Source organism: Bubalus bubalis, chromosome 12 (genome assembly GCF_019923935.1).
Source record: "Bubalus bubalis isolate 160015118507 breed Murrah chromosome 12, NDDB_SH_1, whole genome shotgun sequence".
NCBI lineage: Eukaryota > Metazoa > Chordata > Mammalia > Artiodactyla > Bovidae > Bubalus > Bubalus bubalis.
In genome coordinates this window covers 103,797,625-103,805,468 of record NC_059168.1, presented here as the reverse complement: position 1 = coordinate 103,805,468, position 7,844 = coordinate 103,797,625, and the positions used below count along the sequence as shown (strand labels likewise).

At 54.2% G+C, this 7,844-nt stretch overlaps 1 non-coding gene across 1 annotated transcript; it reads left to right on the top strand.

Moving 5' to 3' along the window:
- The first annotated feature begins 4,498 nt into the window (after positions 1–4,498).
- TRNAC-GCA lies at positions 4,499–4,570 on the top strand. The gene has a single exon. It is a non-coding gene; the product is annotated as a tRNA-Cys (tRNA).
- The last annotated feature ends 3,274 nt before the right edge of the window (positions 4,571–7,844 follow it).

Here is a 7,844-nt window from a genome sequence, read left to right as displayed (position 1 = left end):
GTCCAAGGAGCGCCGGCTCGTTACGTCTCAGCACAGGAAGAATTCAGCGAGAGGCAAAGCGAGAGATCAGTGATTTAGGAGAACAGGACGTTTAGGAGGCTTACTAGTGGGTGGGCGAGAGGGGGCCGCACTCCGAGAACTTAGTGGGCTGCAGTTTTATAATCAAAGGCAAAGTGTGGAGGGGAGAAGACCACCTTCTTCGTCTCTCTTGAGGAGACATCACGCTTGCATCATCAGCTCCTCCTCCACGTCAGGCAGCGGGGTTTCCTTGTTCCCACATGGTCAAGCCAGGACCGTCATGGCACTGTGGAAATGAGCAGAAGGTGGTAACATGCACTAAAAATGGCAAATGGCCTCAGGTTTCAGTAGGATGCCACCTTTCCCTTATATTCTTGTTCCCAGTGTGCCCCGAGGAGCATGTCCTAGGAATCATTAACTCGCTGAGCTCCCGGGGCAGGATGTGGGGCTCACGCCACCATGGTTTTATGGTTCCGGGACACGTCTCGCGCTTCCGCCGCACGGCTTCGTCGCTCGGCCAGCCAGCTTGGTTTTGTGGTCACGTGAACCTGCTTTCTTGAGTGATCATTAACTTCCACGGGTCTCCAGTACTTTTTTTCCTTTACTTGAAATCCCCTAGTGGGATTAACTATTTAATCACCCTCTACTCTGTCCCTAACACCAGGACTGGGCTTCCCTGGTGGCTTAGTAGTAAAGGATCCGCCTGCCAAGGCAGGAGACACAGGGCATGCGGTTCGATACCCGGGTCGGAAACATCCCCTGGAGAAGGAAATGGCAACCCACTCCGGTATTCTTGCCCGGAGGATCCCATGGACAGAGGCGGGCTACAGTCCATGGGGTCACAAAGAGTCGGACACAACTGAGCGCAAATCACCAGGACAAGAGAGGTGATTTCGTCTGGCGACTCAGGGTCTAGAGGTGGAGGAGGAAGCCGCTGCCCCGCATGGGCACCGAGTGGTCCCCCAGCCCCTCGCTTCACCAGGAACCAGGCAGACCTTCCAACTCCCGTGGTCTAGCAGGGGCAGCAGAACCAGGAATGAGAGGCAAGGGCTGGGCATCAGGAGCGTCCCTGCAGAGGGTGTGCTGTTCACTGACTTCAGGGAGACGGGGCGGAGCTCCAGGAAGAGGGTGAAAGGTCAAACAGGTACATCTGGGAACCGCAGGGTCTGAGTGGCCATGGACGGCTGTCGGCAGGGCGAGGAGGAGAATGGATGGGCTGGCTCCCAAGGGCCCAAAAGGCTCTGTGGGAGGATTTTAGGGGGTCAGGTCCCACTGCCGTGGGAAGCAGGGCAAAGCCCAGGGAAAACAACAGAGGCAGCCGCCCAGCAGGAGGCCCTGGTGGGCCTGGCGAGGGCAGAGGAAGGGGGCGTGGGGGAGAGGGCAGTCCCTGAAAAAGGGCAGGCAGTGTGTGCACCAGGCTGGCAAACGCTCGCTGGCTCCCTGGCTGCCCCCAGGGAGGTGGGTCTGCATGCTCTGAGAGTCCGGGGAAGCCATCGGAAGCTTCTGAACCGCCCGCTGGTTTTGTCAGGGAGCGTAGAGTCACGGTCAGCCCCAGAGCCCTTGGTCCCTCACCCTCCTGCATGATTGTGGGGAGGCAGAGAGAGAGGTGAGGACCGGCTGGCCCAGCGGGCAGCGGGTACCACCCATGCCAATGTCATGCCCGGAGGGGCCAGGAGGCATCTGAAACCCTCTGAAGTCTGAGAGCTCAGTTGGAGGGTCTGAATCCGCACCCGGCTCACACTTACCCAATGTGGGTCAGACCAGTAAACGGGCACCTCTTTCCATATCTGCTGTGGTGAGGGCTGGCTCACAGCTCCTGGAAGAGCCCACGCCTGACAAACGGCTGGCCTGTGACCTCAGAGGCTTTAGCCTTGACCCCTTGCTGACTTGTCCTTGCAAAAGCAAGAGAAAGGGGAAGGGGCCGGCTTGGAGTGCCCACTCCCAGGGGCCATGCGACCTTAGGCGACCTTCAGCTCCCAATACCTCCAGAAACAGGGGCCCCTGCTCATCCTGCTGGGGCCGTCCAATGGCACCTCCCCTGTGCCCCCCTGGCTCAGGAGGGCCTGCAGAGGCACACAAGAGCCCCTTCCACCAGCAAAGGGGAGCCATGCTGTGGAGTGCCACCCACCCCGACGCGTAGCAGAGAGGCAGAGCCGAGCGGTTCCACCCAGCCCTCCAGGAGCCAGGCCACAGCTGAAGAGACTCAGGGCCCAGGCCAGGAGGCAGCCAGAGGTGGCTGTGACCACCCCACGTTCAGGGCCAGTCTGGGGGAGCCGCAGAGAAGGAAGCGGCCAGCGTGTGCCTGCAGCCACACGCCCAGCCTGCCTGCCTCCTTGTCTCCCATTAGAGCAGCCGGGCCCCCCGCTCCTTCACTGGGAGCCTTTCGTTCTCCTCACGGGAGCCTGTTGGCCGAGAGCCCCAGGCGGAGCCCGGCGAGCGGGCAGCCATGGCCACATCTGGAAAAGGTTTGGCAGAGCCCCGGGCCCCCCACACCACAGCCGCCAGCCTCAGAGCTGCAGCTGATAAGCGCCGCCGGCTGGGACTCCAGGAACCTGCCGGGCCCAGACTCACAGCCCTGAGTCCAAGGGTGGGCGAGGGGGGCAGGAGCACGGGGCACTGTCTGCGCCAGTTCCAGAAATCGCATCACAGCAGGGCCCAAACAGCGACCAAGGTGGCTCCGTGGGCCGGCTCATCCCTTCTGCAAACACCTGCTTTTCTGCACAAGGTTCCCGACGCCTGTGTCCTCGGGATGGGCGTCGTTCACCCCCCGCGTCAGACTCCAAGGCCTGGAAGGGGCTTTCACACCTGTGATCACCCCTTCATCCCCACGCATCTTGGCCATCCCCCTGCACAGACTGGCAGATGCGGATGGCTGTGTGTGGGTGTGTCTGGGATCTCAGACCAAGAGATCTGAGACTTAACCCCATCTGGCATGGGGTTTCCCCATCCAGCCCGGACATCCCTGGGCTTCCTGTCGCCACGGAAGCCCCACTGAGGACCAACCAGCCGGGCCACTGGGCGCTGCACCCCGCCGTGAGCTCTCAGGGAACTTGGCTGCTGGGTTCGTGGCCACCTCTGTGCAGCGGTGACCCTCTCCAGCTTCCCGGGGGTCCCAGGGAGCCTCCTCCCTCCCCCCACCCCCGCCCACCGCCGAGGCTGGGGCATAACTGATCAAACTGGGAACCCTGGCAAACAAACCAGGGCAAGAATCAGAAAAGGAGCAGGAAGCGGAGGAGGCGAAAGGAGCCGAAGAACGAACGCAGCCCACACCTCGCCTACCGGACGCTTGCCCGCACGGCTTTGTGTTAATACGAACTGACTCCTGGCCCCTCAAGCTCCGAGACAAGCCCTGAGATCTGCCTTGCTTTGATTTCCATGAAGATGTGTTCTTGATTCATTTGTGGACAAGGGGATTCTCAGGCTGTTTTACCGTTGTCATTACTGATTTCTGACTGGTCCTGAGTTCAGCCGACGCTTCAAAATGGGCTGTGGTCACTTTACGACTGAGGGTGTGTGGTCAGTTGCCCTGGGGGCCCTGGGGGAGCCTGGTCACACTCTGGAGGGTCCACAAGAGCTGGCGCGCCCAGTGTTTCGCTCAGACCGCCTACGTCCTGACTAAGTGGTCGATGTCACTTACTTGTGTCTGGTGGTCACTCGGTTGTGTCTGACTCTTTATGACCCTATGGCCTTTGTGACCCTCCAGGCTCCTTTGTCCATGGGATTCTCCAGAGACGAATACTGGAGTGGGTTGCCATTCCTTCTCCAGGGGATCTTCCCAATCCAGGGACTGAGCTCGGGTGTCCTGCATTGCAGGCAGATTCTTTACTGCTGAGCCGCCGTTTAGAAGGTTTGTAAATCTCACGACCTGGGACACACAGCCTTTAGAACAAAGGATGCCAGAGCAGTTGGATGTCCACAGTCAGAAACCTCACACCCTGTCCCAAAAATTAACCCAAAGAACCAGAAAGTCTTTGTGATCTTGGGTGAGGCAGAGATTTCTAAGCTAGGACACCAAATGTGCAATCCATCCAAAAAACATCAATAAACTAGACTGTACAAAATGTAAAGCTTTTGCCCTTCAAAAGACATCATTCAGTCAGTTCAGTTCAGTCGCTCAGTCGTGTCTGACTCTTTGTGACCCCATGGACTGCAGCACGCCAGGCTTCCCTGTCCATCACCAACTTCCGGAGTTTACTCAAACTCTTGTCCATTGAGTCGGTGATGCCATCCAACCATCTCATCCTCTGTCATCCCCTTCTCCTCCTGCCCTCAGTCTTTCCCAGCATCAGGGTCCTTTCAAATGAGTCAGCTCTTCGCATCAGGGGGCCAAAGTATTGAGTTTCAGCTTCAACATCAGTCCTTCCAATAAACACCCAGGACTGATCTCCTTTAGGATGGACGGGTTGGACCTCCTTGCAGTCCAAGGGACTCTCAAGAGTCTTCTACAACATATTTGAAGGACATATACAGAATGAGGGCTTCCCTGGTGGCTCAGATGGTAAAGTGTCTGCCTGCAATGCAGGAGACCCAGGTTCAATTCCTGGGTTGGGAAGATGCCTTGAGAAGGAAATGCAACCCACTCCAGTACTCTTGCCTGGAAAATTCCATGGACAGAGGAGCCTGGTAGGCTACAGTCCATGGGGTCATAAAGAGTCGGACACAGCTGAGCGACTTCACTCGCTTCACTTTGTACACAATAAAGACCTTGTATCCAGAACACACAGATGAACTTTTAAAACTCAGTGAGAAGAGAGACAACTGAAGAAAAAAAATGGGCAAAAGATTTCGACACCTCAGCAAAGGGTTATGAATGGCCCATGAGCGTATGGAAAGATGCTCAGCACCGCAAGTCAACAGGGAAACGCAAATCGAGCAACAGTGAGATACCACTGCACACGCACCAGGCTGGCTGTGATCACAGCGACGGCGCTTCGTGTGGACAGGATCGTCCAATTTCCACAAGAGAGAGCCCGAGCACCACCACGAAGACCCGGTGCAACCGCAAATAAACTGGACCGTCGTGAGGGTTCCATTCACAAAAGCACTGGGTTTAATGTGGGTGGATTTATGGCGTGGAACCTGCACGTCTAAACCCGTTTTTTGTGGCCTCTCCCTCCAGTTCTGCCAAATTTCGCTCCATAATGTATCTTGAGGTTTTGTCAGTAGGCACACTCAAAAGAAGAACAGTTCGATCTTCCCAATAAATTGGTTTCTCTTTATTATTAAGCAAGGAATGGACGACTCTTTCTAGTAGTTCTTTTTGACTTACAGAGTGTATTTCTTTTTTTCCCCCAAGCCTTAAACTTTTTATGTCGCGTTGGGGTATAGCTCATTTTAGTTAAATAGTCATCGGAAGGCTGATGCTGACACTGAGACTGTGTATTCTGGTCGTCGGATGCGAGCAGCCACCTCACTGCAAAAGTCTCTGATGCTGGGAGAGACTGAGGGCGGAAGGGGAAGAGGGCATCGGAGGATGAGATGGCTGGAGGACATCATCACTGCAACGGACATGAACTTGGGCAAACTGCGGGAGATGGCGACGGACAGGGAGGCCTGGCGGGCTGCCGTCCACGGGGTCGCAAAGAGTCGGACCCGGCGGGGCGGCTGAACAACAGCAGCAGAGCCGGGTAACGATGCTGTGGTTATTTCAGGTGGATAAAGCGTGTTTTCCTGATGTGAAGACAGCCTTTCCAACATTCTCTGGCTTAGTATTTGCGTAAATGCTTCCTTGCTATCTTCTTGTATCTTTATGTCTTAGGTAAGTTTCTTACAAAGATCAGCTGGATTTTGTCCTTTTTATCTGGCCTGAAATCATAAAGTCTCATCACTATAACTTTTAACTGTTCTATTAGTTTCTATGTATTGTGATCGCCAATATAGGTGGGCTGATTTCTGCCACCTTATCAATAGTTTGTCTTTTTTATGTCTTGCTCTCTCTCTCTTTTAGCCTTCTTCTGGATTCTCGAGCATCTTTGTCCCGCCTCCCTCTCCACTGGTTTAGAATTTATGCACTCTATTTCCATTCTTTTGGTGATTGTTTATCAAATTCGATTCTAAATTAATACTTTTTCTTCTCTTTCAGAACCTTTTCGTTCCAACTGACCACACACGCCCTGTCCCTGCAGCTTAAGGCCAGCCTAGCCTAGCGTTTCACACTGTCCCCGTTTAAATCCCGCGCGGCACTTTTGCCCTCCACGTTTGTCCAGACGTGCCCACGCGTGTAACAGCGGCTTGGACTTCCATCCTCTCTAGCATTTCCGTTGTCCATCGGGGGTCACTTTCCTTCCTCCTCAAGTATTAAAGCTTCCTCAAGCGCAGTTGCTCATGGGACACTTTCTTGGTTTTCCTTTGCCTGTTGCCGCTTTTCTCTGTTGACTTCTAGGCCAGGAGCCTTCCGCTTGTGGAGTTTTGACAACACCACTTCTCTGTTTTCAAGCTCCCATTTTTGCTACTGAGAAGTTGGCTCTCAACATCAGAGTCCTTGAAGGCGACCTGTGCCTCCTCTCTGACTGTCTCAGGGCTTCTTCTGGCCTTGGTGCCCTGCATGTTCTGAAGTGAAGAGGTGTGGATCCCGTGTTCTCATAGTGCTTGACATTCCTTGGGCTTCTTGTGCTTGTGGTCAGCTCTCTTTCATTAAATTTGGAACCGTTTCAGCCTTAATCCTCTACAAACACTGCCTCTGTCCCTGTCTGCTTCTCTCTTCATTCTCTGGAGCTCCAGCTAGCAATACATTTACCCTCTCACTCCAGCCTCTGTGATTTTTTTTTATATTTCCCAGGTGCAATTTTCCTAGTTCCTTTGACTTTGTCCTTCAGGTCACTAATTTCTCTCCAGTTGTGTCTAAGCTGTTGTTACATTTCTCCTCTGATTTTTAATTTCAAGCGTTAAATATTTTTTACTTCTAGGAATCGGCTTGCTATTCACTGACGTGTTCAGGTCTCTTTTATTTCTTCTATAAAACATATTCACTTTGTTTTCTGGGACTGATAGTTTTAATATCTGAATTTTCTGCCGATCTGACTCTGCATGCATACTCAGTCACTCAGTCGTGTCCAATTCTTTGTGACCCCATGGACTGTAGCCCACCAGGCTCCGCTGTCCATGGAATTTCCCAGGCAAGGATACTGGAGTGGGTTGCCATTTCCTCCTCCAGGGGCTCTTTCTTTCCCAGGGATTGCACCTGCGTCTCCCGTGTCTCCTGCATTGGCCGTTGATTCTTGAGCACCAGCGCTGCCTGGGACTCTGACTCTGCTGCCTCCTATTTCCGTCTGCTTTCACTCACGGGGCTTCGTTTTCCTGTGTATGTGAAAGTGAAAGTGTTAGTCACTCAGTCGTGTCTGATTCTTTGTGACCCCACGGGCTGTAGCCCGCCAGGTTCCTCTGTCCATGGGATTCTCCAGGCAAGAATACTGGAGTGGGCAGCCTTTCCCTTCTCCAGGGGATCTTCCCAACCCAAGGATCGAACCCAGGTCTCCTGCATCACAGGTGGATTCTTTACCAGCTGAGCCACCAGGGACGCTTGTGTACATAGTGAATATTTACTGAGTTGCTCATTGGCTTTGGGACTCTGTGAAATGTCTCTGAGGCTTGAGATGAAGGTGGATTCCTTCAGAAAGTGCTTGCAGGACTTCCCTGGGGGTCCAGTGGCTATGACTTCACACTCCCAATGCAGGGAGCCCGGGTTCGATCCCTGGTCAGGGAACAAGAGCCCCCGCACCACACCTGAGTGCTCCATGCCGCCACGAAGAGCGCCCACACGCCACAGTGCAGCTAAGATGGGGGTGGCCAAGCAAACACATGGCTCTTCTTAAAAAAGAAAGCGCTGG